Source organism: Cottoperca gobio, chromosome 20 (assembly GCF_900634415.1).
Source record: "Cottoperca gobio chromosome 20, fCotGob3.1, whole genome shotgun sequence".
NCBI classification, from domain to species: domain Eukaryota; kingdom Metazoa; phylum Chordata; class Actinopteri; order Perciformes; family Bovichtidae; genus Cottoperca; species Cottoperca gobio.
The window spans coordinates 5,857,377-5,884,580 of NC_041374.1; the positions used below are offsets into that span (position 1 = coordinate 5,857,377).

A 27,204-nucleotide genomic window follows, 5' to 3' on the forward strand; every position below is an offset into this window, starting at 1 on the left:
ATTTTGGTCAAGTCTGAGTTTGTACTACCACTTGGAATGGCTGAAGCTACACACCTCCATTGTTTTCTGCAAATGATAAGTCTAGTCTAGGTGTTCTGTTCTGTTTTAACTTTGTATCCAGGCTACTTTTAGATCTTTCAACACTATCTTTAATTTTAGCTATCTTGACGGTTTATCCCATAGGCTACTTCAGCTAACAATTTCTACCATTTAGCTAACAATTTTAACTGTTTATCCATTACTTTAAGCTAACTATTGTATCTGTTTATCCATTACTTTAAGCTAACTATTGTATCTGTTTATCCATTACTTTAAGCTAACTATTTTAACTGTTTATCCATTACTTTAAGCTAACTATTTTAACTGTTTATCCATTACTTTAAGCTAACTAATTTAACTGTTTATCCATTACTTTAAGCTAACTAATTTAACTATTTATCCATTACTTTAAGCTAACTAATTCAACTATTTATCCATTACTTTAAGCTAACTAATTCAACTATTTATCCATTACTTTAAGCTAACTAATTCAACTATTTATCCATTACTTTAAGCTAACTAATTTATCTGTTTATCCATTACTTTAAGCTAACTAATTTAACTGTTTATCCATTACTTTAAGCTAACTAATTTAACTGTTTATCCATTACTTTAAGCTAACTAATTTAACTGTTTATCCATTACTTTAAGCTAACTAATTTAACTGTTTATCCATTACTTTAAGCTAACTAATTTAACTATTTATCCATTACTTTAAGCTAACTAATTTAACTGTTTATCCATTACTTTAAGCTAACTAATTTAACTGTTTATCCATTACTTTAAGCCAACTAATTTAACTGTTTATCCATTACTTTAAGCTAACTATTGTATCTGTTTATCCATTACTTTAAGCTAACTAATTTAACTGTTTATCCATTACTTTAAGCTAACTAATTTAACTGTTTATCCATTACTTTAAGCTAACTATTTTAACTGTTTATCCATTACTTTAAGCTAACTAATTTAACTGTTTATCCATTACTTTAAGCTAACTAATTTAACTATTTATCCATTACTTTAAGCTAACTAATTCAACTATTTATCCATTACTTTAAGCTAACTAATTCAACTATTTATCCATTACTTTAAGCTAACTAATTCAACTATTTATCCATTACTTTAAGCTAACTAATTTATCTGTTTATCCATTACTTTAAGCTAACTAATTTAACTGTTTATCCATTACTTTAAGCTAACTAATTTAACTGTTTATCCATTACTTTAAGCTAACTAATTTAACTGTTTATCCATTACTTTAAGCTAACTAATTTAACTATTTATCCATTACTTTAAGCTAACTAATTTAACTGTTTATCCATTACTTTAAGCTAACTAATTTAACTGTTTATCCATTACTTTAAGCCAACTAATTTAACTGTTTATCCATTACTTTAAGCTAACTATTGTATCTGTTTATCCATTACTTTAAGCCAACTAATTTAACTGTTTATCCATTACTTTAAACCAACTAATTTAACTGTTTATCCATTACTTTAAGCTAACTATTGTATCTGTTTATCCATTACTTTAAGTTAACTATTGTATCTGTTTATCCATTACTTTAAGCTAACTATTTTAACTGTTTATCCATTACTTTAAGCTAACTATTTTAACTGTTTATCCATTACTTTAAGCTAACTATTTTAACTGTTTATCCATTACTTTAAGCTAACTAATTTAACTGTTTATCCATTACTTTAAGCTAACTAATTTAACTATTTATCCATTACTTTAAGCTAACTAATTCAACTATTTATCCATTACTTTAAGCTAACTAATTCAACTATTTATCCATTACTTTAAGCTAACTAATTCAACTATTTATCCATTACTTTAAGCTAACTAATTCAACTATTTATCCATTACTTTAAGCTAACTAATTTATCTGTTTATCCATTACTTTAAGCTAACTAATTTATCTGTTTATCCATTACTTTAAGCTAACTAATTTAACTGTTTATCCATTACTTTAAGCTAACTAATTTAACTCTTTATCCATTACTTTAAGCTAACTAATTTAACTGTTTATCCATTACTTTAAGCTAACTAATTTAACTATTTATCCATTACTTTAAGCTAACTAATTTAACTATTTATCCATTACTTTAAACAAACTATTTTAACTGTTTCACCATAACTTTCAGCTAACAATTTTAACAGTTTATCCATTACTTTAAGCCAACTATTTTAACAGTTTATCCTTAAGTATTAGCAAACTACTGTATTTCCACCATTTGTCTATTACTTTTAGCTAACTGTTTAGACAGCTTTACTCGCTTTCCAACTAGTTTTCACACACTCTTTTACACTCTCTCATATTTCCGAGCTGCTCTACAATCTTTCCTTATACCCCTACAGAAGTACCCCTTGGGGTGCAAGTACACATGGTTGGATAACACTGCTTTAACTGAGATATAAATATGGAGCAATACTCTTAATAGCAAGTTAAGTAATGGTAATTGCTGGTCATTGTCTGACCTTCTAAAAAACAATTGACATTATAATACCAGTAACTGCTTTTCACTGTCATTGGAAACAGATGATTGTAACATTGATGGGCCAATTTGAGCTGTAAACAAGCTATTGATTTCCCTAGTGGACATTTAAAACATGTCACTATGCTCACACTTTAAGAGCTGTCATAACATATGTTTTTTAAACAGCACTGCAGATACAAAGCACTAAATCCACAGTCAGGCACATTAAGCAAGACACTAATGTTGAAACTAGCAACACATGATCTAGTTGTTCTCATTATGCAAGATAAGAAAAACATTTTTGCAGTTCAATTAATTTTTGAAGTTTATGAAAATAAAATTCACTACACTGTGTTGCTCTTCGTGTTCTTTAGTGCCGGCGAATCAATGATTCAAAGCAAGTGACCTTTTTCACACTGTGATCTTGACAATGGGATCCTGATTTATCATCAAACTGAATTCCATTTAGTGGTTGTTCTAATTCATCTCTGACTCCTTCTCTTCTCCATAAAGACACATGCGCACACAGTAAAAATGCCTCCTTAATTTATTTGTATTTTTATTCTAAGTCTTTTTGTTGATTGATTTTCCTTTCTGTTAAACTTAGACACTAGACACTTTGAGGAGCAGTGTTTCTCTCGGAGCGGCTCGACCAGTGTGGGTTTTTTGCATTGCACACAGTATGTGAACATGCATTTCACTACATGGTGTTCATAAGGCTGCAGAGAGCCGGGGATCAGAGGCGCTATGATGTTCAAGGGACAAGGCCGGGGAGTAGATGTCCCCCTGACTCCAGCACCATGACCAAAATACAAAAGCCGGACTTATTTGCATTTGCTGCATCAAAACATTCCTCCTTCTCCTCTTTTTAAACGCGGGGATTTGGACTAATCATCCAGCAAGTATTGAGCGATTACATTTTCATCTAATGCTATGTAAGAGGGTTGAAAGATCAAGTGAACTAATGGATGACCTAATCATGGAGGATTGGATGTATCGATTCCGATGGTCATATCCTCATTGTCTGTCAGGCCACTGAAGCTGGAGGCGGATACAATCTCTCACTGGCTGAAACCACCATATTCAAGAAACCCTCATTGAGATTACACTAATTTAGCCCATACCTCTCCTGTTCCCCCGGGGGTTAAATAGATTACGGGGGAGGAATGGCAATCTTGCTGAGTTGCAGCTTAGAACTTGTCTTCCAGAGGTTTAAACTTGGAATAATTTAATGTAACAGGTTTTTATCATCCGTACTCCCTTTTTTTATATAGGTATTTTGTATTTTTCTCATATTTCCTCACAAGGAGATTCTGCAGCACACAGTACCTCTGCTTGCACCCCCCATATATAAATTGTCTTAATCCTCATTGATATACAGTGTGTTGAAAATGTTGTCATGCTTGCAGATGCAATTTTGCCCACGAGCAAAATTATGACTTGGCGGTTGGTGACACTGACTGCCAACACTGCAGAGACAGTCATTCTTCAAGGACAATCTTCTGCATCTGTGCGAATAATCAATGTTACTGAAAGTTTATCATGAACTCGTGGCATCTTTCATATCCCGTCAGGCAATAACACTACGCCGAATCGCATCTAGAAGTAAAGTGACATTCATTGTTTCTCAAGAAGATCGAGACAGAGAGCCGTTAAAAGAGAAAAAAACAAATCTAGGGAAATGCTTGAGATAGATAACAGACAAGTACAGAGGTCATCGTCAGCAATTTCTCTCCAGACGCGTCACAGCAGGCTCTGAAAGAGAAACCTCTCATTGCAGACAGACATGTTCATTCACCTCAGTTGGTGTCGGCTGAGACATCCTGATCCGCATCCTAATGACACACCAACTTGCTAACATTCACTGGTCTGTGTGTCACAGAGCCGTGGCAGCTCGGGCTGTGCTTTCAATTCACACTCAAAATCTGCACCTACAAAATCTCTGCAAAAAAAAAAAGGGAAATAAAGCTGTCAGAGCAGATCCTCCTTGTCAACACACCCATTATATTGTAGTGTAATATACTGTACCCCGCATGAGCGACTTTTCAAAACGTTGCATTTGATTCATGGCTGGCATTCTTTTTTCCACTGACCAAAAGTACGAAATGTGCAAAGCTCCAACTCGTTAAAAGTAAGTATTATAAATTATAAATGAGTACATGCAAGTTGAATGTTGCAAATACCGGAATGACACACTGGTTAATCACAGCTAGGTTTGTACAGGCAGTTAAAACCAATGTAATCGCCCAAAATCTATAATTTATGTATCAAGCACTTTTGTCTTTAATTTGCTCTTTCATGGAGGGCGTCAGTAAACAAGTTTTATTGTGAAAAAAGATGCAAACTTCTGGATTCACTATGAATAGTTTGGACTAAACAATTATATATGGCTAGTCAATAGACATAAGACTATTCTAGCTCACTCACTGTGTCCAGACCAGACTTAGCCAGATGATATTTACTAATTTAGTGTGGTAGTAGGCATAACTGGAACTAACATAGTTGTATGCATACATTGCATTGGCTAGCAATTGAAGGGGTAACGTTGCAACCTTTTCCTTATTGATATGTGACCACAGCTTCATAAGCCATGTCCATTGTGCTCAAAGTGTATTTAGCCGTACAGTATTTCGGTCTAACTATGAGTATTAAGCATACAAGATGACATAAGGGGATTTTGCTGCAGGATAGGATTCTATGGATGTTTTAATCCTTTAAAAAATAACAACTGGATTGTAACTATAGTAAATCCAAGGTGACTACAGCTGCCACTATCTGCAAAGAAGCCAAAACATTCTTTTTAATTTCATCTTTCATGTCTACAGGGTACACGAACGATATTTATTTTGAGGAACATCACAACTAAAAGGTTGCCTCTTGAGCCATTCCTGTGCAGGATCCTCTTTTCAAAAATGTTTCTTCTCATTAAGACACGTAATCATTTATAAAGAAACTGCTTGAGGTTGCAAATCAGTTCGCATCTGCATTTATTTCTAGTTTTACACATTTCTAGTTTATTTGTTGTACCTCCAGAGCCTGGGTTTTCAATTAGGATTTCCCTAAAAGGTGGCAAGTGTTCCAAGCTTTTGACAGCAAGCCTAGACTGCATATCACCCAGATGCTTTTCTTTCAATTTTGAAAAGAGGGAAAATAATGTCACCTTGTGTTATATACAATGAGAAAGAAAGGAAGAGCCAAACAGAGAGCAAGCACAAACAAGACAGAAATGAGGACAGGATGAGACATAGACATAGACGAGGAGCAGGAAGGGATAGTAGCACACTCAAAAAAAAGAGGCTAAGGCATTGGCTTTGTCATGACAGTCTCCTCTCCCATGGCGGGGAAGATGTGTGTTCACATGCTCCAGTAGTCAGGCTGAAAAACCCGGGCCTGTTGCATTCACTCCAGCAGAGCAATAGCACTCATGGTTGTCTGGCTGGCAAAGAGCTTGTTATCCCCCCATCCCTTCATCTGCTTGCTCCTCTTCTTTTCCACATCCTTTTTTTTTCTCCACACCACAAGCATCTGCATTCTGTTTGCTTCAACAAGTCCCCATGTTTCCCGGCCACCATGTAACAAGGAAACAAGCAGCGCCTTTTTTTCATTCTTCTCGCAAGACACAGGTAAACACAAACACACCGCCGCGGCCAACAGACCAGGTGGCGTTTGAGTCAGGCGATGCGTCCTGATCCTGAAAATCAAATGCAGTCCAGTCAAGCCGAAGCTGTTGCTCCCGCAGTGCCCGAACCATCCTGCTGGTAACAGAAGCGAGTTCCCGATCATAAGAAAAAAGGAACTGAACGGTGATAATCTAATGGACGCAATCAACCAACAAGTGTCAAATGGGAATACACAGGCATGCATGAAGAGCCAGGCTGACTGAATACGCTGGGTAATGAATGCCAGTGGAAAACTCAGGTCTTCTTCTTCTTATCGGGCATATTTCAAAAGTTTCTCATTAACTCCAGGAGTTTCTATTCTACCCATTAAACGTGCTTTCTGTCTTTATGTGAATGGGATTGTATGAGCCAAGAACACTTGCTGAGTCAGTGGGTGGAGGGCAAGCAGAACGAAATACATTACCAATATTTCTTTCTTTTTCTTTTCTTGAACACAGAAAGTGAATATAAAGTAAGGCATTGTTTTAGGCACGAAATACAAATAGACTTTAAAAAGGGTGGGGTGGAGGGAGCAGATTGTGTTCAAACTGGAAAAACGAGGACAAATACTTACTGTCAAGACTGGAATACTTCAATTTGTTAAAATGATGCCACGGTAATGCATGCTCATAATGGAATTCACTTTTAAGGAGTAAACGCATAATTATAAAACTACCTGTGTTGCTTGAGAATCAAGGATGAAGCGGCCAAAACTTTCCTTTCCAAATTGTTGATTTCCCTTGATGGTTTTAGGTGACTGTTTGCTAAACACCTCAGCCTAACAGCTACAGTCCAATTATTGTTTGGCAACTGTAACTAGGCACAGCAGGCTGTGGTTTTCTCCACTTGTTGAAGCAGTGTGCATGGGGATGTAGTAAGAGCGGTACTTAAAGAGTTTGGAGTCGTATTTTAGCATTTCCAAAAACCAAAAGCAAAAGTGTGGAATGGATTAATCAGTGTGTTTGTCTGCTCTGATATAAACTGCAAAGGTTAGAATGTCTGGCTAACTTTTGCATTTCATACATTACTTTGTGGGGCATGCTACATTTAAAATACCCATATAAATCATGTCCACTGTGTAGAGGCTGCTGGCTGCTAGCGAGTGCAGGGTAACTCTTTGTTGTATTTGGGAAAGTTTTGTTACATTTTTGAAACACATCAGTAAGGCTTTAACCTAAAAGCCTTTTCTCCTGTAACGCTAAAATTAAACATACGGTTTGAAAATACAAAAAAACGCAGACATTTTCCCTCCGTCTTGCTTGTTCGAATATGTAAGCTAAGCAGCAAAACCGTGTTTTGTCAGAATAAATAACTATTATTTATTATCCATCGCGCTGGATCGATGTATAGATATAATTTAATCAGCACTAGTTTAATTGAAACAGTGCTAGCAGCGCAACCAAGTGGCATTAGCGAGTGGTGCTAGCGACGTAAGCAAGCAGTGCTAGCGGCTTTCGGGAGCGGTGCTAGCTGCGTAAGGTTGGACGTGCGAGTCTGTGGCCGATAGAGACGTATGTGACAGTGAGTGGGAGTAACGTTAAAGCTGGGAACGTAGAAGTGCAGGGTGACATGCGGCGATTTAATAAATTGAAGGGGGTTAGCCCTGAAGTTAGCGACAATTTCAGCCCAAGCTCACTTAAGGAGCGCTGACCTTTCAAGGTGGACCAGCTATTCTCATTTTAGTGACAAGCCAGCTTGGACCAGCAGTCGTACCTTCAACAACAGGAGGTCTATTTTTTAATTATTTTTATTAAAAAAAGAATAGATGGCGGGGCGGCGTTAGCAAGCAAGCTTTATAGAGGCACTCAGGGGCTGGGAAATATCAAGAGCTATACTTGTCAGTTTGAAAACAACAAATGTACACATCTAAAATGTATGTTCCATGTGCATAGTGACAGAAATAAAAAATGGAGGTGATTAAATCCATTGCTGTGAAAAATGGGTGCAATAAGTATGTGCTATGAGTTCCGTTGATTGTTAATGTGACCAGTCTGCACAAAATAATGCTTTCTGTCCGTTTCCCACTTTCACTTAACTTGAACTCTATTTTCTATTTCCTAACTTCTAACACTTTGATTTCTCATGTGAGGACAAACCACACGTTCGAAATGAGAAAAGTTCTCCACTGGTGCAGCAGCAAAGCTCAGTCCAGAGTGGCACAAGTTGATTGAGTTGATAGTGTGAGTGTCTGAAGCCCTGTAAGCCTTTTTCTAGAGAGGCCCCAGCGGGCTCTCCATGGTTCAGGAGTATGCCGGGGCCACACTGGCTTCAGCTGACAGTCCCTCACCCTCAGGTCCCAGCAGCTGCCAGCATGAAGAGAATACTCTGAGTGGACATACGGTGACAGCAGCTGATGTGGTCGTACACGTCCGTCACAGCTTTCATTTCCTACGCTATGCCATTGATTCCCCGGCCGGGTGACATTCGTGACACTCTCTTTTAATCTGTTGCAAAGAGCTTGACCTGTGGAGCACATCTCTTGAGGATGGGAACCAACTCCAAATGGAAACTATCACTTTCTCCCTGGCTGTTTTCTGGGAAAACCTCTCCACTTTTGGATCTGGGAGATGTTTTGCTTTCACAAAGAGAAAATCCAAGGGGGGGGGGGGGAATATAAAAAGCTGGGCTACTAGGAAAAAAGTGATCAAATTGCAAAAGGGAGAGGGCTGAGTTTAGTGATTACTTATTAACAGAGAACATGTTGGACGTCATGACTCTACAGGGGGGCATTGGCATATAATTTTCTCATGAAATATTTGAAACCTGGGAGTGGCTTCAATTTGAGCTTCGAGACGAACGGTCCGATTCCTCCGTGTGTTGTCAAAGCCCGTTTGACATATTGTTTCAGGAGCGGGAACGGGAGGGTGTGCCGGTGTAGACACAAGCCTGCATTTGGCGAGTGAAATTAAAGGTCATTTTGAGAAAGTGAAAATTAATGTGAGCTATCAATTTCAGCCTTTAAAAAAAAAAAGTGACATATTTCAGCCTGACACATTTTAATTAGGCCATCAATAGTAAGGCAACAGTGGCTAATGGTGCAGAAGACACAACCAGGATAAGTTGCCTTCACTTTAACTGTTGTGGACACATTGAAATGACATTTAAAACGCTGTGTTGACAAAACTGAAGGCTTTTTAGACTCCATTTATGCTGTCAATATGGGCCGATTCTATTGGTTAAAAAAAGAAAGAAAGTGCATATTAATACACCTATAATCACCTAATATATCTCTATCAATACTGACTTGCAATGTGATCTGCAGTCTTTGGATTTCATTTTTCTAAGTGATTGTGAGACTAAATTGAGCCATCGCCATGGAGCTAAAACACTACACCTGATGTAATTAAGTTTTCTTTCTTTCCAGAAAAGCAAAAACAATATTCCAAAGAGGAATATTTGGGGTTTTTGAAAAGGAGGAACCTTCTTCATTAGCGACACACTAAACTGTTCCTGCTTTTGTCCCCCCAACTCTCCCTCCCGCCTCTGCCCAGAGAATAAATAAGATAAGGGAGAGCAATGAACGCATCCATCATTCAAAGTGGAAAAGGGTAATTTAGCTTGGCCCTCCTGACAGCTTTACAACTTTGCACGCTATTCTATTTTAATTGGCAATCATGAATTAACTGAATGAAAGCCCTGTTCACTACCAATGTCTTTCTCATTGCAGCTTTTAATTGGGTTGACTTGATGAGTTCCTGAGATAAAACCAGACAATATATTCTCGTGATTGGCAACTCGTTTGTTGCCATATAATTAGGCCGCAGACAAATCAAACACAAGACCGTTTCCTCCGCAGCCAGGCCTCATCCTTTCATCAGACACAGATTGAAGGAGTGCTACCTACAGTACAGTGAAGTGTTACATATGACATGATGGATATTCGGAGCAGGATTTTGACAGGCGTGTTGCTTGACTCTGTAATCTGTCATTGTTCTGTCATGTATCCATGTGTCTCAAGCAATTATTGATCCTTCAGAAAGAGGTCACCTGCTCAAACTGTCACATTTATTTTCTCAGCCAAGCGTCATCATCATTTTACAGGAAAAAGGAATAGTGAAATGCTGCAATATTCTGATTTGAATAACATGTAAGTCTGCTCAAATAGAGCAAATTCTTTTTTTTTCTTTCTTGGTGCTGGTTCTTAATGATTAAAACAATCCCTGAGGCTCCTCAGACTCTCCATACACTTTTACATATAAGGTCAAATGTTCAAAGCTTTCCTCCATTCTCCCTCCATTTAGAAAATAGGGGGAAAAAAGGAATTAAACTTTAATGGGCTGATGAATAAATATTTTGTGTCTCCAGGACTCAGCACTTTCTCCCATTCCTGCAGCTGGCTTAATTAACTCTTCCTCAAGCCTTTCGTAAATGAACACATCTCTTTCAGTGTCCTTCGACATTGTTTTTCTTCTACTTCTTTTTTTTTTTTCCCCGGTCAAAATTTGTTAGACAGCTTTTTTTCTGCAGCAATACGCCACATGGAGGAATGCATAATTATTCAACCTAGAGTCACTGTTTTAACTTACAGTGCAGATTTTTCCCTTTAGATGTAAGTCGGACCGGTTGCTTGAGGCTAGCGCACACTTGGGATGTTTTTGTTCTCACTAAATAGTATGTGAATCACTTAAGAATATAAGACTTTTATTTCTGATATTCAGAGTACAGAAGGCCAAGACTCAATATCTTTATTATTGAATCTTATCTCCTTTACATCTGCCACAGGCAGGAGGTTAGGTGACTTACTCTACTACTACAGTTGGACACTGTGTGTATTGTAAAATGGTCTAATTTAAAATGCAAGTGACCATTCGTTAAGCCCCGCCTCTCATAGATAATGTTGCTACGCCTGACGAGCTTCACATTCTAGCACAGATTTAAGTCTTTTTCTATGTGTTTTGGCCATTTTGTCAACACCCAAACAATGTTTTAGGTCACTGAGATTTTCAGAAACTCCGTTGACGTGTAGAAAGACAAAACAAAAAGTTTTTGGCTTGTAACGTCAGAGTTTGGGCCGCTATCTCCTCTGTGAGGCGTCATTAATGAGGCAACATGTCATGCGACGGCGGCATAAATATATCCATGAACACGACGTGGCCAAATAACCCTGCTAACTGTACGTGTTATGTGTAAACATGTAAAAAGCCCTGTTACTCTTGCACCATGCTGAGAAACAGAGGCACTACGGAGGTCACTTACATTGTGTGTCACTTGCCCACTGGCTTTGACAGAGTTTCAATTTAATTGTTGTGTTTTTATCTGGAAAGTTTTTTCTTTTCAACCGCGCTGGTGTGGACTGGACTTTATTTCATTTTTTAAACGATGGAAGACGATGAAAAACCCTGTTTACGTGTGCATTAGGCCTTAAATACCACTGGAAATTCTTAATAAATTGTGAAAGTGGGGCCTTGATTTCAGACAGTGGTCAACAAAAGCAGCTAATTTCTCTTCTTCGCAAACCCGACAACCATACCTGTCAACTTTGGAATTTCAAAATAAGGGACATTTTTTGGTGGACTCTGTCCATACCTTAACAGCTCTCAGCCCCCCCAGCCCCTACCCATGTAATGTAAATGTAAACACATAAGGGTCGGGTATATACATTCAGGAAAGACATGATATGTGATATGATAATTGATTTAATTATTAGTCAGAGTTCCTAATAGTCTAGTATATCTTATGAGACTACATTAACAGGCTATTGTTTTCCTTTGACACAAAGGTGGTGCCACATTGAGGTGATTCAATGTAAATTAAGTCACACTAATTAATATAATTGAGCTACTCTACGGTCGTGCCACCGGTTTTTATGATTGTATTAATATTAAGTTTTATTGATATTATTTATCATTAATATTTGTTAATAATCATACTTGTTCGTACCTATTCCCAACATCTGTCTAAATTCGGGGTGCCTACAGAAGACATTTCTGCACAGTCATTTCGGGGACTTTATGCCGAGTTACTCGCGCCGTCAGTCAGAGTGCAGCTCCTCTTGCCGGCTTATATTGTTTATTTTTTCTCTTTGGCCTATGCTCACCCCTCAGATTCTGCCCCCGTCACATCTGCCGGCAAGTGATAAATGTGACGTTACTCCATCAGAGGATCATTAAATGTCAGGTCCTGCCGTGACAGCGGAACGCCATGGCAGAAAGTCAATGGAGTGAGGGAGGGGTTGTGCGAGGAGAGGAATCGCCTGGTGGAAAAATCCTGCTGGGAAGGATCAATGGCTCATCTAACACCCACATGCCCACTCCTGAACCAGGCAAGACCACTCGCACCACTCACACACTCCCCGCCTGGCAATGAGGTTGTCCAGCTGCTCACAATGAGGGTGCACAGTCAGACGCAACATCTTGTAGTGATTTGTTGATGTATTACAAGGGAGGTTGGTGAAAGTCGAATTTGCACTCACCAATTCATGCATTCAGTTTTTCTCAGATTAAAATGATCGGTCTGGAAATGTCTTATGTGAGACAAAACAGCAGATTGTTGTAAAAAAGAGGAAGTGGCTAGACCAAAGAAAAGTGGACTATCTTTTATTTCTCTTATCCCTCTGGTATCCTTTAATACAAAGCAATGCTATGTGAAGTTTACCACCCTCATATGGACTGTGAGTATTGGATTTAAAAAAGTGTTTAAACCCCTCTAGCTACCATATGGAGCCTCTAACATCCTTGTGTAGTTGTGGAGGAAATCTAACTCAAAACACTTTCTCTGAAGTGCTATTTATAGCTATTTAGTTACAAAATACAAGGGTGTCAATGATATTGTCACCATGTGAGCAAAAAATGATCTAATGCTGTGTTTAATCTCAAGAATTTGGCTAAGTGGTAAAATGAAGCTCCTTTGTTTAGTTAAAGGTGCAGTTTGTCCAAGGACAGTTACTTTTGTTAAGAATGAATAAAAGCACAAAACACAGAAACTCCAAACTATTACTCTTCTCACATCTTTTCTTTGCAGTTTACGCAGCTACTGTAAAACAAGATGCACAATTCAAGTTCAAATCTATGAACCTGTATTTGTGTTTCACCTCTCAACACGGATATTAAATTATTCTTATCGGTTAATGTCTTCTGCTACAGGAATCATCTTTCAAAAGACAAGATTGGAGGTTATTTTTCCTCTCCTCTGTCATCGCGCTCCCGTATTCAATGCACCTGAGACAATAGATAAAAGGAATAGCTCAACAATTTATGAAATAGGCTTATTCTTGCGGAGGGACAGATGAGAAGATCGATACCACTCTCATGTTTGTAGGTTAAGAATGAAGCTTCCTGCTAGCAGACGGTTAGCTTGATTTAGCATTAAGATGGAGATGAAAAACAGAGGGAAACAGACGATGAACAAGATAAAACGTAATTCATGAGCTTTCGAGGTGTTGGTAGGCGCATTTTGTTACCTTTGAACAGGCTAACTGTTTCCCCGTTTGAAGTCTTTATGTGAAGCTAAGCTATCCGATTGCTGGATGCTAGATTAGCACAAAGTCTGGAAACAAGGGAAAGCAGCTAACCTGACTAAAGTTGTAGCTTTAAGGAAGGTTATGTGTTGGGAGCGGTGATGCCCAAGACTCCAAGAAAGCATTTTTTACTTTTATGTGTTTAAACACATACAGTTAAACTCACAAGATACAGTATAACATGATAATTAGTAAGCTTTAGCGGTGCTCATAGGCTAAATTTGTTACCTTCTAAGAGAGCAAGGTTAGCCGTTTTCCCTGTTTCCAGTCTTTATGCTAAGCTAACCATCTCCTGGCTGTAACTACTGTATATATTTAGCACACAGACAATTTCATTCTTGGCACGTATATTTCCAAAATTATAAAATATTCCTCTATTATAACAAAAGGCAAATTGGCCACCTAGCTCATTTATAATATAGTTTATTGGGGTGTTAAGACATGAGAGGAGAGCTACAATACAATAAAATGGATGTAATATGGTAAAAAGATAAAAACAGACTTTAGTGTTTGATCTACTGATGGTAGGCTAAATGTAGACAGAACACTTAAACTTATGTAATAAGTAAGAATAATGAGAACATTTTAAAGCAATCCACATGTATCCATCTGTGCCTATTCTGATTGTTACCATGGTATCGCACATGGTATAGCAGAGAAAACAAAAGGGACGATGCTCATTTTAAAAAGCGCCATTTTTTTCACGGGTAATAGTCTAAAGGCTATTGAAACAGTAATGTGGCTTCGCCTCAAGGAGTGCAAACAGCCAGCCAGACAAAGGAACAATAGGGATTCATCAAGCTGCAGCCTCTAAAGCCCCGGATCGTGACAGAGTTAAATGAATTGGTCTATCAGTGCGACACCTGAGAGACAGTCTTTTGGAGTCTGTCAAGATAAACTCTTTGGGATCTTGCGGAGGGTGCATTGCAGCAAGGTCATCTTCACATTGCATCAAACAGGGCGCTGGGAGGAGAGCTTTTGTTCTCTTGTGTGAAGTCCCATTTGCCAGAGGTAACAATTAAGACTCATCTGTCAGCGGATGCTAATGTGTTCATTCCTGATTCCACACTGGAAGACTTCACTTGCTCATTTGTGGTTTCATGGCCATCATTAAAGTCCAAGGTGTTTCGGGCAAATGTTGCCACCAGATTGCAGCAACGTCTGTCATTTGGAGCTGCAGCTATAATACTATTTAAGGTAAAGATCTGCTGACTTCTTCTCCCAGCTTGAAGTGATCATCTGCTGAAACCCGAGTTAAAGGTGCATTTCAGTGTCACGGGAGTATGGCACCAACCAATCTCCCGGTCTCTGTGCTGTCCCTGGGTCACGCAAATGGTTACAGTGAGCTTTATCAGATGTGACAGCTTGGGTCCAATAAAGAAGAGGTCTTTAACAAGAGATCTTTTAGTTGAATTTGTACACAGGGCAAATGGCAGATTGCATCTCCCCATCGTGAAGCAATTTCTCTCTCAGATTCCGACGTTGTTTGAGGTTTTATCATAGGTGAAGGTCAACGTTGGCCTACCAGGGTTATCACAAAAACTTTTACAGGCCTACAGAAAGAAACTTTTAACTGTGATAAAACGGCAGCCCTGTGTAAAACTAAACTATGATGCAAGTGCCACACAAACCAAGGAATATAATAGCAATGTATAGTTGAATCCGAGCATATTTCAAGCCGTAATGGAATTGCACTTGAATGAGAGGGAGCTGTTCGGGATTCAGCCACTTGGGAATAACAGACTGCAAGTCAATTCCAGCAGGTCTGTCGGAGAGTGTTGCGGCAAGATAAAGGCAAGGCGACATTGTTTAAGTCTTGATCCTGATGCGGTACTCCTCTGCGGGGGGATTGCAAATTTACAATGTAAAAATCAGCCTCACCCATTGTCCTCCTGCCCCCACCGCGCAAATGCGGAGAGAATCCAAACATTTTCCCTCCATCTCAAGATTACACTTTGCTTGTTTTCTTGCCCTGCCTCTCCACCCCTCCCCTGGCCTCTTCTCTTATAAAACTCTTTCATTTCACAAACATCTGTTGGCAAAGGGGACTCCCTAATCTCTCAAGGGCTTTCTTTCAAATTTCATTATTGAGACTGAATGCAGATTTCAGTTACTGCAGATGCTGCCATGTTTCTTTTCTTTTTTTTATACATTTCATTCTTCAGTCTATTTTAATGGAAACAAACAATCTATTGCCCACCATACACTAAATTAGACAAATTCTGATGGCTTCTGATGGCTCATTTCATTGTCTGCTCAGGCTGCCTATCACCCATTATAACTTTGTGTGCAGATCTGACAGGCACCCAAGAACTGTCCCAAAATAACCCATTTTAAAAAGGATCCCGAAGCGAATGTAAACCATCCCAAAATCTGTGTAACTGTGTAATCAATGGGCCCCTTCCGTAGTTTCAGCTGGGAGATCAATTGTCCGAGCGGTGTGTCTACTTTCCATAAGCTCTCTTAGCTTCTTTAATGTTATAAATAAACTCAAAATGACAAGAAAGGAAATAGTCTTACACCTATCCTTAATAAAACAGACAAAAGAAACGTACACTTTCTGAATTTAAGTTCCAGAAGCCTATGTGTATGATGTAACAAGCTTCTTTGCAGCCGTGACTCAGCCAACGGCCGATTATTACTTTTTTATATGCATGGATACCCATCGACATCAAGAAGAAAATGAACCTTTTTTGCTTTAAACAGCTGTTACACCACAAATGTTAAAAAGCTCCACAGTCCAAGGACATTTTTCTTGCATGATGAATCTTCCAACCGATCTTTTTTTAAACACTGATCTCTTTAACAAGATTGAGTTCGGAAAGTATGAAGACTGAATCGACATTCAAAGTGAAAGAAAGAAAGAAAGAAAGAAAGAAAAAGTATATTCAAACTTTAATCAAAACAGCTCTACTCTGCGCTTGCATTATTAGTTTGGAACCTTTATAGTCCGGGAGCAAAGCCCCTTTATAACCATTTCTTGTAATTCTATATTCATTTGTGAGGGAATCAGCACAAGGCTTTACATCTTGATGAAAGCACCGCTTTTGAGTATTAGTGGTTTTACTGTTCCATCTTTTCGGAAATACAGTAGTTTTTTTGTGTTATCATACTGTACAGTCACAGGATATGTGCAAGCACACATTGTTTAAATAGGCTTAAGTTCCCGTTAAATCTCCATGCAAAACTATCAGACTTTCTATTAAAAGAAACAGTGAAAGCCTCACTGCCTTCACTGGCCGCCTCATCGACTTCAACAAGGAAACTTGTGACAAGAGAAAGGCAGCTTCAGTCTGTGAAGAAATCGCACTCTCCCTGTGGGACTGAACAAAGCTATGGCCTCCCTCCCATATCAACCGCATCGCCTGGACCGGGAACATAATGGGGAAGCAGAATAGAGAGACTGGAAGGATGAAGTCCAAATGGAGTTAGGCTGTTATCATAATGGGAGTCCTGTGACATTTTGAGTAAAGAGACTTAGTACATTAAAAAGTAGTTTGTTCTTCCATTTTTGCAAAACAGAATTATGAGGATTATTTTTCTTTAAGTATGTTTTGATGTAAAGCATAAAAACAAAGATTCCGGTGCCAAGATGTCTGAATTTGTTAAATCGTTTTCAATCGTACACCAGAGGAAATAATTTACTGCCAGGGAACATTTGAAATATCTGATAAATGTGCCATTTTGACATCACACATTATACGTCTCAAAGCTTTGAGACACATGCGATGCTATTTATGTGCTGTAGAATGATTGAGGGAAGAAGAAAAAAACAAGTTTCCTGTTCATTTGTTCATATTCCAGCTCTGGACGCATTTCCAATGCAATAAGCAGATTCCACGAATGCCAGAAAAAGAAACACATGCCAAGATGGTAACACTTCAGATTCTAATATCAGTCTTGAATTAATTTGCTTCTTTCATCCGTCAGGACTCATTGTGCCTTCTCTTAATGACTGACAGTGACAGCAGAAGCTCTCTCGCCTACACAAATAATAACAAATAATAATAAAGGAGAAACACAAAAGCAGCAACAGCAGATGGAGAATAGCACAACATTTTATATGGGTGACCTCAAACATGAGGAGTTCTATTTCCAAGGTGTGTTTCAATGTATAATACAACAGACTCAGTGTGAAGTGAAGGCGGGTTTTTTTTTTCTTTTAGCAACCTGACACTTAAAGAGGAGGGAAGCCAGCAATTTAAAAAATGTACAGTCAGTGTGTTGCTCCGGCAGTCCCAGGACAGAAAGACGGAAATCGAAGAAAAAAAAAAAAGCCTGAGACTGTGCAGTCACAAGGACGTAAAAATCAGCTGCTTCACAGACAATAAACGGGTTGTGGAGCCATAAGATGAGAGCTTCAGGTATGAAAAAACTTCCTCTGGACCAAACTCCATTCATCTTCTTGGCCAAGTACGATGTGATGTCTATATTCTACCCAGATTACCAAAACCCTAACCCTAACCCTAACCCTAACCCACTTTACTCTTATGCATACAGCACTCAACAAAGCCTGAGCTGGTGTGAGGCGCTTCTTTGTGAAATTGATTGTTGGTGGCCTCTCCCAGTTAATACAGGATGTCTAATTTTGGATCAAGGAATTAAAATTAGCTGATGTACTACTTATACAATATTACAAAAGATACCACAGGTAGAGTAGCGGTTTAAAACCTGTTAGCCTTTAAATGTGCACTTGTGTTGATTTGATTGAGTTTTTTGTCATGTTATACAGAATCTGAATCTCACAAAGTTACTGTTACAACTTAACTGAAAGATAATGTTTAGTTTTTATTTCATATTTGAAGGCAAATCGTTATGTTAATGCTGACATTTGAACTTTAATTTTCTTTTGTTGCAATCGTTTGCCTTTTGAAATTAAAATACATTACATTTCAAATGACATTTTCAGTATATTTGAGGGACGTTCTTCACGACTAATTTCCCTAACGTTGAAACAGAAGTTGAAACTTAGTCTAGTCACTAGTCTAAAAGTAAGAAAACACTCAAACTGTCAAAATTACGCAAAATGTAATCTATAAGATTAAACATTGCCCTTCACAATAAAAGCCCCGGACACATACAATGGATGCTTACTAAAAAAAGGGACTTCAGAGCCTTCACTAAAAGGTTTGAGTCATTGAGCTAGCTGGTGTTATCCCGCTTCGTTGATTCATAGCACGCTAGGTCGCTAGCTTTAGTCGAGTAATCCTCCCATAGCGCGTATCCCTAGTATTTTGTCATTGTCATGAATATCGTTATTGCAGAAATACCCTGAAATATCATGATATTATTTGAGGGTCATATTGCACACCCCTACAGTGCTTTAGCAACACAAACCACAGGTCTCTTACTAATAAAAAAAACTAAACAACTAAAAACTTTCCCTGCTGTGATTCCTTCATTGGTAATCAGCAGGTGTTTTTCCCAGAACATGAACAGACTAAAAACGGCTTAATGATGCGGACTAGTCAATTGCTAAAGAGCAAAAGTCAAAAAAGTACATAACCACATAACATTCGGGAAAGAAACCTTGACCTTCAAGTCCGTCTGGAGGTGGAGGGCAACAATAGTTGTGCAAGTTGCAGCGCTGAGTTGGAAAGTTGAAACTGCAAATTGTACGTACTATGAGTTCGGGGTGCTTTAAATCTTCATTCAGGAGCAGACTGATAAAGTCTGAAAACATGAACTACAGGTACAACCCTACATGAGTTTCACTGAACCTACTGCAAAAACATTTCTCTCAGATTCTTGATAGCATTTCAACTTATTGTTTAAGCTCCTATCTCCTATTGATTTAAACACATAACATCGTGTGTTTTTAATGTGGTTTTATTTGATCTTAACAAGAGCAACACACTTTGAAAAGTATATCCGTGCTGTAAATGTATTTATTTACCATTTACATGTATTGTGTGTACTAAAAACATAACTTTGTTACACACCTACGAATACATACATAATATTGTACATTAAATTAGATTAATTGATCGTTCGAGAAGAAGAAAAAACATACAAATTAAAATTTTATATAACAATAGTTATGAAAGGTAAGTGATATCACGTGTAGCAAATAGTATCACCACAATACATAACACTTTTTCTCTGCTAACATACTATTTATGACATAATTATCATAATTGAATTATTGAATTATGCTTAATTAGCGGCTTTTTTCTGTGGTCAATGATCCTGTGGTACCAATCTCCTTTTATATTACTTTATTAATCATCATTATCATTCTTAGTGTAGATAAAAGCATTGCCATTATTAAAAAATATTACTTGTTCAATAAGATCGTTTAGGACAAATGCCATTTTCTGGATGCAGAATGTAAACACACACACACACACACACACACACACACACACACACACACACAGGCACAGGCTCTCATATTTTGATTTCAAAAGCAAAAGCACATAATTTGGTTTGATTTCCCCACAAATATATACTGTATATAAATACAACTGCTGACTTGTAATTAGCAGCTGTGCAGACATCCACAGTGCCATGCAGCTGCTCAGCACAAGCCCAGAAACAAAAGGAGAGGGTGTGTATTTACTGCGTCTTCTGAGCAGTGGACCGTGGCTGTGCACATTATACAGTGTCGTGCTGCTGATGCCATCATTGTAACCATGGAGAGGCAGTAGCGGGGGTGGTTGGGGGTTGGAGTGCTGCCACTCCGTGCTGTGCTAATTCCACTTGTGCGAGTCAATGTGCTGGTCGGCTCAAATTACCGAACATCGCATTGATTTACGCCGTGTGTATCTTATGGTCAGTTGTGAGGATATTGAGGTAATTGGTGGCCATTCAACAGAAAACAACCCAGCTGGGTGGCCTATCCGGTCGCAGAAAGAGGAGGGAAAAAAGGCATAACAAGAAGCAATTGCTTGTAGTTTAAATTGGCTGCATATAGAGTACAGCCAAAGTTATCTCAACAGCGTCTCACCACCACATATCCCCCCCCTGTAAAGAGGGAGGGGAGCGGGGGGGAACACTTTGGTATGGAAATGAAACACAAAATTATAGTAAAAAGTGAGGCATTCATCTCCTAAGGGGCGGGTTTTGGGCGGATGGCTCGGGACAGGGGTGAGGCAGCCAAGCAGTTTAACCCCTCTCCAATTAGCTGTGAACGTCCTTTGATTTTAATGCAGCTCTACCAGACCAGCAGTACAGTGCATGTCCCTCAACCCTCATTATTCCACTGCCTAATTTTCTGACATAGCTCGCAGTCTCTCCCCAGATGTAACGCTGCCGTTAATTACCGCTGTAGAGATGGAGACGAGCGGCGTGAAGGACAGAGGGGTGAGCGAGAGGCCTGGAGAACGGCGGCAGCGAGGAGTCTGGAGGAGCAACTGGACTCCTGTTGTATTGAATCCGTGAAAATGTATCCGTGCGCAAATCATCCAAACGCCACCGAAGGGACTCGTGCAGTGGCAGAGTATGCTAATGAGAGCTGTGTTCCCAAAATAAGAGCACATAACTTAGAAGATATTTCTTGTTCTACATTAATGGTCATTGGGGAGAGCGTCTCATCTGACTGCTGCTTAAAAGGATATATGCCTACAGTGCCTCTCTGTGCACCTGAAGACAGGAAATATATTTCTTATTGTAAACTGACACCTTACATGACATCAAAGGGCTCAAAACAACATGGCATGCTGACTCCGCGGGAAATCCTGAACTCCAGTCTTGTGATTCCATCAAGGTGACATTTCTTGAAAATTCCATCTTCGTCTCCGCTGTGCAGTAAATTCCTTTGTGACAGCGACTGGTGATCCAAGCACTCTTCTGGCGCAACTAGGATGTACAAGAGCACCACTAAAAGGCAAAACACGGGAGTTCAATATTTAAAATCATAGGAATGAATAGACAAAGTGAAAAAAAGGGCAGACCGAGGGGACGTCTGGACCAAAACTACTGAGAAGCTCATGAAATAAAAAACACCATGAAAAGCCTTCTTCCCCACACTTGCTCTCTCAGAGCCCCACTGCATAAAAGTGCCAAGTGCAGCTATTCTAGACCCCATCTAATAGACCATAACTCTATGCAATTAGGGTCAACTTAAATTGGACACTTTTCTGATAAGTGCATTGTTATAGGGTTATTACAGGATTTTAATTTATTGGTATAACAATGTAAGGGAAGATAGATGCGCTGGAGAAGCTCCAGCCGCTTCCTTTTTTACTACAAAAAGGTCATAGAAAATAGCAGCATAACTGTGAGGCGGATTATGCAAAAAGGCTGGAAGTACATAAGTAATGATTAACCGTATAGTCAGGGATCTGTAACACTGTTTACAGTTTGTTTTTTCTAATTAAAAAAAAGGAAAATAAACTTCTTGGCCATTTTCTCACTCTGCATATGTAACCAAAGAAAAACAGTATCATTCTATAAAGTATGACCTGTGTTGGTCGTCACAGTCACGGTGTGTTTCGTCTCAGTTCTCTTCGCACTCGCATCTGTTTTCTTGCATTATGAATCTAAATGGATATTTCTGGCATCAAACAAGTGTAATTATTCCCTATTCTCTCTGCTGTGTTTGTGTGTGGAATAACTTCCCTAATGATATATGACACCGTGTTATGGTTTGCAGAGAAGCCTGCAACGATATAAAACCACGATGCATCATCATCAACACTGTGTATATTTTAAGCTTCTGATAATTATTTTACTGACCTGTGAGGTCGTGGATCAGACCACACAATAGCTCTGTGTTTTAAGATGATCACTGAGTCAGAGGAGGCAATCATAGACTCATAAATCAGTAACTTGCCCGAGAGACATGGCAGACGTCCGATCACACACACTTTATATTTTGTACTATTGTACTATACATATATGCCAAAGAAATCATAACGCCTCCACCCAAAAGACCTCACAGTGCTCTCAGTTAATCAGTGAGTCATGGTGACCATGATATGTATATGTATATGTATATATTTGAAAACTTTAAAAGTCACCAGAGAGAGACATTATTATTTTCAATCATTCGTATTTAAGAAAAAACTCTAAATGAGAATTATTTGTACGTCCATATTGCATCCAATGTGGATTTTGCAGTATAAAAAAAAGTTTGGCGGCTTTCCCTCCTGCTAGTCTCAATATACTGTACTGGCATTTCACTCCAACCCTGAGTTAGAAACAGGAAATGTAACCTAAGTAGGAAGTAAAAAACCCCAGTAATAGCAGAGCTTGATGTATATAGGAGAATCCATTTGAGATTCATTCAAAGCTAGATGCAGTAGCCAAGGATTGTCAAGTGTCTCAAAGGAATATACCACAAAATACATGATTTAAATGGGTCATCCTTGAAGCCGATTTATAGAAATCTCAGTAAAACCTGCCGTGTAGACTCCATCCATCTATAGAAAGTTTAATTTTTATTTATTTTTACAAGGTGCAAGGGTTCAGGAGGTCATTGCCTCACCTGCAGATGAACAACCGGCGTGCGACCTTGCATTTTCTTTCAGTTTCTGGCCTCTCTAACCTAAACACCACAGTGCCTCGCCTGATAACTATGTTGCCGTTAGGAACGCCGCGCATGCCTTCGTAATATATTGTTGTCACCGTCTTGTTACCGGAGCTATTAAAATTATACATTCATTAAGCCAACTGCCCATTATGGCCGGCCCGCACATGTAAAGGTTTTGAAGGCTGGAATGGACATGGAGAAGGGAAGCCCGTAAAATGTACAAGTGGGCGTGTGAGCTATAGAAAAGGTGAGCTTGCAGTGGCAAGGTTACCGGTTTCCAATATCTATGAGAGGCCTGTCCATTTATGTGATATTGAGTTTTCATCGCGAGGCCCATTTGGGTCCTGTTCCACCGCTCATTTTATCTGATTTACTAGGCCGTGTGTGTGCTATGGCATCTATTCATCTGTGTTTAACATCTCCGGGGCCACGGGTTCACCTGCCTCTCCACGTTCCCACTGGAGCTTATTAACCGTTGTCGCTAACGGGAGCACTCCTAGTTAATTACTTAAATGGATATGTACACGCCAAAATGTAGCACATCGTGGTTTTATCTCCTAAATCATTTCACATAAATCTGACTCGATGTTCCTCAAGCAATGGCTCCTAACGATGATTGCATAGTTCTCTCTTGCAGGTTCTTTTCTCAGACTGGACTCCTCACATGGTGTGCGCTATATGGAGCAGAATAGTCTAAAATATGAATGAATACGTCGGTAAATAATATTGTTAGTTAAATAATTCAAATGGAGAATCAAAAGAAATATAATGTGTTATACGTTTACATAAACCTCCAAGTTGGTCAAAATAAAAAGATTATTTCATTTGAATTCAGCTCATAAAACACATAAAAACATCTTATTTCACTCGTCCATTTATTTTTCACTAGCTCTTTTTATTCTTTGCAACTCATCTTTGCAACTTCCTATTGTTTTGGTCGGCACACACAGCGTCACACAGGCTGCTGATACAGTAAGCTAGTTTTGTTTCAAACTACATTCTTGCTGCAGACGTGAAGCAAAAACAGATTATTGCCTGAAATCTTGATCCTTCTTTTTTAATTAAAACACTCTCCAAGACAAAAGTCAGCACACAAAATAAATAACAGTTAATGTGGTTAAAGCAGGAAAGTAAATAATTGATCTATAAATGAATTCTAACAGTATCCGCTGCCCACAGCTGCTTAACAGACGACTGCGTAAAAATCCCTGCAGCATCTTATATTGTATTTTTGCTATTCTATATGTAATGGTCTTAAACAATGCAGCAGGCTTGTTATTGGTACAGCTGTTTCAGAGCTATGAGACCAGTGATGAGTATTTAATACTCACCTTCACCCGGACCCCTTGTGCACGTTGCGCTGCTGCACATGCATGAACCAATGTGCAAGGAGACGCCCACACAGTGCGCCTAACACCTACCGCCCTGCGCTTGGCAATTGAAATTTGACATGAGGGTGCAATGCATGCTTTTGCTTACCCTCGTAGCACGGGGGCCTGCTTGGCTAATGCTAGCAAAGTTAGCTACGGACTCCATCCTTCCATCTTCATGTGCATGCTTCTTGTATTTGTCAAGGACCACAATGAATATGTAAATGAAAACACGGACCGTGGATCAATCACTGCTCTGGCGCGCCCATCTTATTAGCATACAAGCATTAAGAACATTGAAATGCTAAGGAAATGAAATGTTGCTTGGGGAATATAAAACATAAGTGATTTTTAGGTGTGGCAAGAAAAAGGTAGCCCTTTTTACTCTTCATGATTATGTAAAGAACCATATTGTTTATACACAGTATGTATTCAGTCTCTGTTTTTAGAGTTTACAGTAGAGATTATTCAGATTAAGTGTAAAGTGGATATCGGTGAGGTACTTTTAGGATTTGAAGAAAGCTTGATCCAGCGGTACTTATGTGATTTAAGCTGCCCAGTGCATTTCCCTTTATACTCTACAGGAGGTTGGTCAATGAACAGGCTTAGATAAAACCAACATTTCATAGACAGAGCTTAATTGCTTTCTGAAGCCGTCCGATGCAACCTGCTTTACAGTACAAACAATAAAGAGGTGAAGAGACGGATGGGCGGACTCGCACTGAGCGTTACTTCAGCAGTAAATCATATTTCTTTTGACGCGGATCCATCACAGAAAATGAAAACTTGAAAAAAATAAGGTAAAAGGCTTCTCACCTGAAGCACACAGAGGGGGGGTCTCTTAACGCAGTAAAAATCTGTACGGGTGTTTGTTTATCTGCTTACCACTTCGTTTAACATGGATATCTCGAGGGACTTATTCAAAGCCCATGACAGCATGCAAAGTGACCAATCGTGAGACAGTTATTAATATTTTCTTTTATGTTAAAGACAAGAAAACTCCCACTTCCCCTCACATAATGAAATGCACAACGCGATGAACTAATCAAAATTGTTATAAATATGTTGACAAAAGCCTTTGATGCTTAATAATATATGTTGTTAAAAAGTATAAATAGAAGTCACAGGAGATGGCATTGTGAAGCAACTTCTCTAATTGTGCTAAAAGTTGCACTTGCTTTCGAGGTATGAGTCGGAGAGGGAGCTAAAAATATCTGTATTTGATGTTAACGCCAAAGGAAATAAGTGCAGTTTTTAAGAAACTACTTTTTCTGATCGCACGTTCTGCGAGCTTCACATTGTCAGACAAAAAGACTGAAGGTTGATAGTGAGGAGAAAGTCCAAATAAATTGAGCGAACCCCGTACACTCGAGGAGTAGCCAAGGGTTCGTCACAGAAGCTGTGGTCAATTAATTTGGGAAAGAATTGTTGATGTTCAAGGTCCTTTCTCTGTCTTAGCGAGACAAAAATCAGGAGGAAAACATGCAAGAATATGAGGAAGATGTTATTAGACAGTCCCAACTGGGCGAGACGACCAGCTGATGTTCGGCGCCCCGCTCTGCTTCACCCGATATGTCAGACTGCCGGGCTACTCATGCAGAAGACCAAGCTGCCTTAGTCACTTTAAGCCCCACCGCCTCAACCATTAATATAATATAATATTAATTTAACATCAATTTCAAAATCCGCAATAAACTGTATCAGCCCGGGATATCATATTACCCCCGTGGTGGTTGAATTAAAGCACCTCCTGCTCATCTCGCATTCTGTCCTCGCTCGCTATGATGTACAAAGACGACGCTGTCAGTCATCGCGTCAAATGTGCCGCGAACGCTCAAGCAGGTGCAAAGAGTTTACCGACGACTGTGAAGAGACGGGTACAGAGAGTTAAATACAGTTCATGGTGTTGAGAACAAAGAGTGTTTGTGTTTAAATACAACACACACGCACACACACACACACACACACACACACGCACACAGCGAAAGGTAAGCAAAAATAGCTGCTTTCTCGCAGAGCTGTTATTCAATATTCAGAGTGACTTGATGCTTTCCACCTCAAAGAACACAGCTATTTACTATTTCATATGCACAGTGGAGGGTACATTTAACCCACACATGCCTGTGTCCAAGCTCAGAAACAATATGAGCATAAGATTTGTGCTTCTTCGGGAGCTTTCTGTGAGGTGTACAAGAAAAAAGCACTAACTCAAACCCTCTGTGCACGAGTTCCCCCAAAGGGACAAATGACACATCTAAATCGTTGATGTATAGATTTCTATCAGATTTGTCACAGACTTAATATCTTTCTTTGTAATTGCAAGTTAGTTGTTGCCAAAAAGGAAAAGCAGTGATCCAGTTAAGCCGTGGAGATTTTCTGTACAACTCTGTCAACTGCTCTCAGCGTGAAGAGATTGTCACAAATGAAATAATAATAATGAAAATGAGTGAACAAAAAAAAAGACCCCTGCAGTTCCTCACTCATTGTGACAAATGTTAATCACTAGTAGAGATCGATGGCTTTATATGAAAGTGACTTCCAGACGTTCTCTTCCTAAATGTCACCTGGATTGTCTCGTTCGTGGACGGGGGATTTTCGAACACCTGCCGGAAACGAAAGCCCCCTCAAATCCCCATCTGATCAAGGTTTCATAAGCTTCATGGGCCGACATAAGACGAAATGTTGCTCCCAACAAAGCGAGCGTCCTCTTTGTAGCCCGCCGTCT

The 27,204-nt window shown here is 39.0% G+C and overlaps 1 protein-coding gene across 3 annotated transcripts in view; it reads right to left on the reverse strand.

Moving 5' to 3' along the window:
- The window catches only part of LOC115025627 (cadherin-7-like), a 130,579-nt gene that overhangs the window by 87,412 nt on the left and 15,963 nt on the right, over positions 1–27,204 (reverse strand). The window contains exon 1 of one of the 3 annotated variants that reach the window (XM_029458026.1): positions 4,318–4,389. The exons of the other annotated variants lie outside the window; for them this stretch is intronic. The gene's annotated coding sequence lies outside the window, so the exon portion shown is untranslated. Of the gene's footprint in view, positions 1–4,317; positions 4,390–27,204 lie in introns of those variants that run through there. 3 annotated transcript variants of the gene reach the window in all.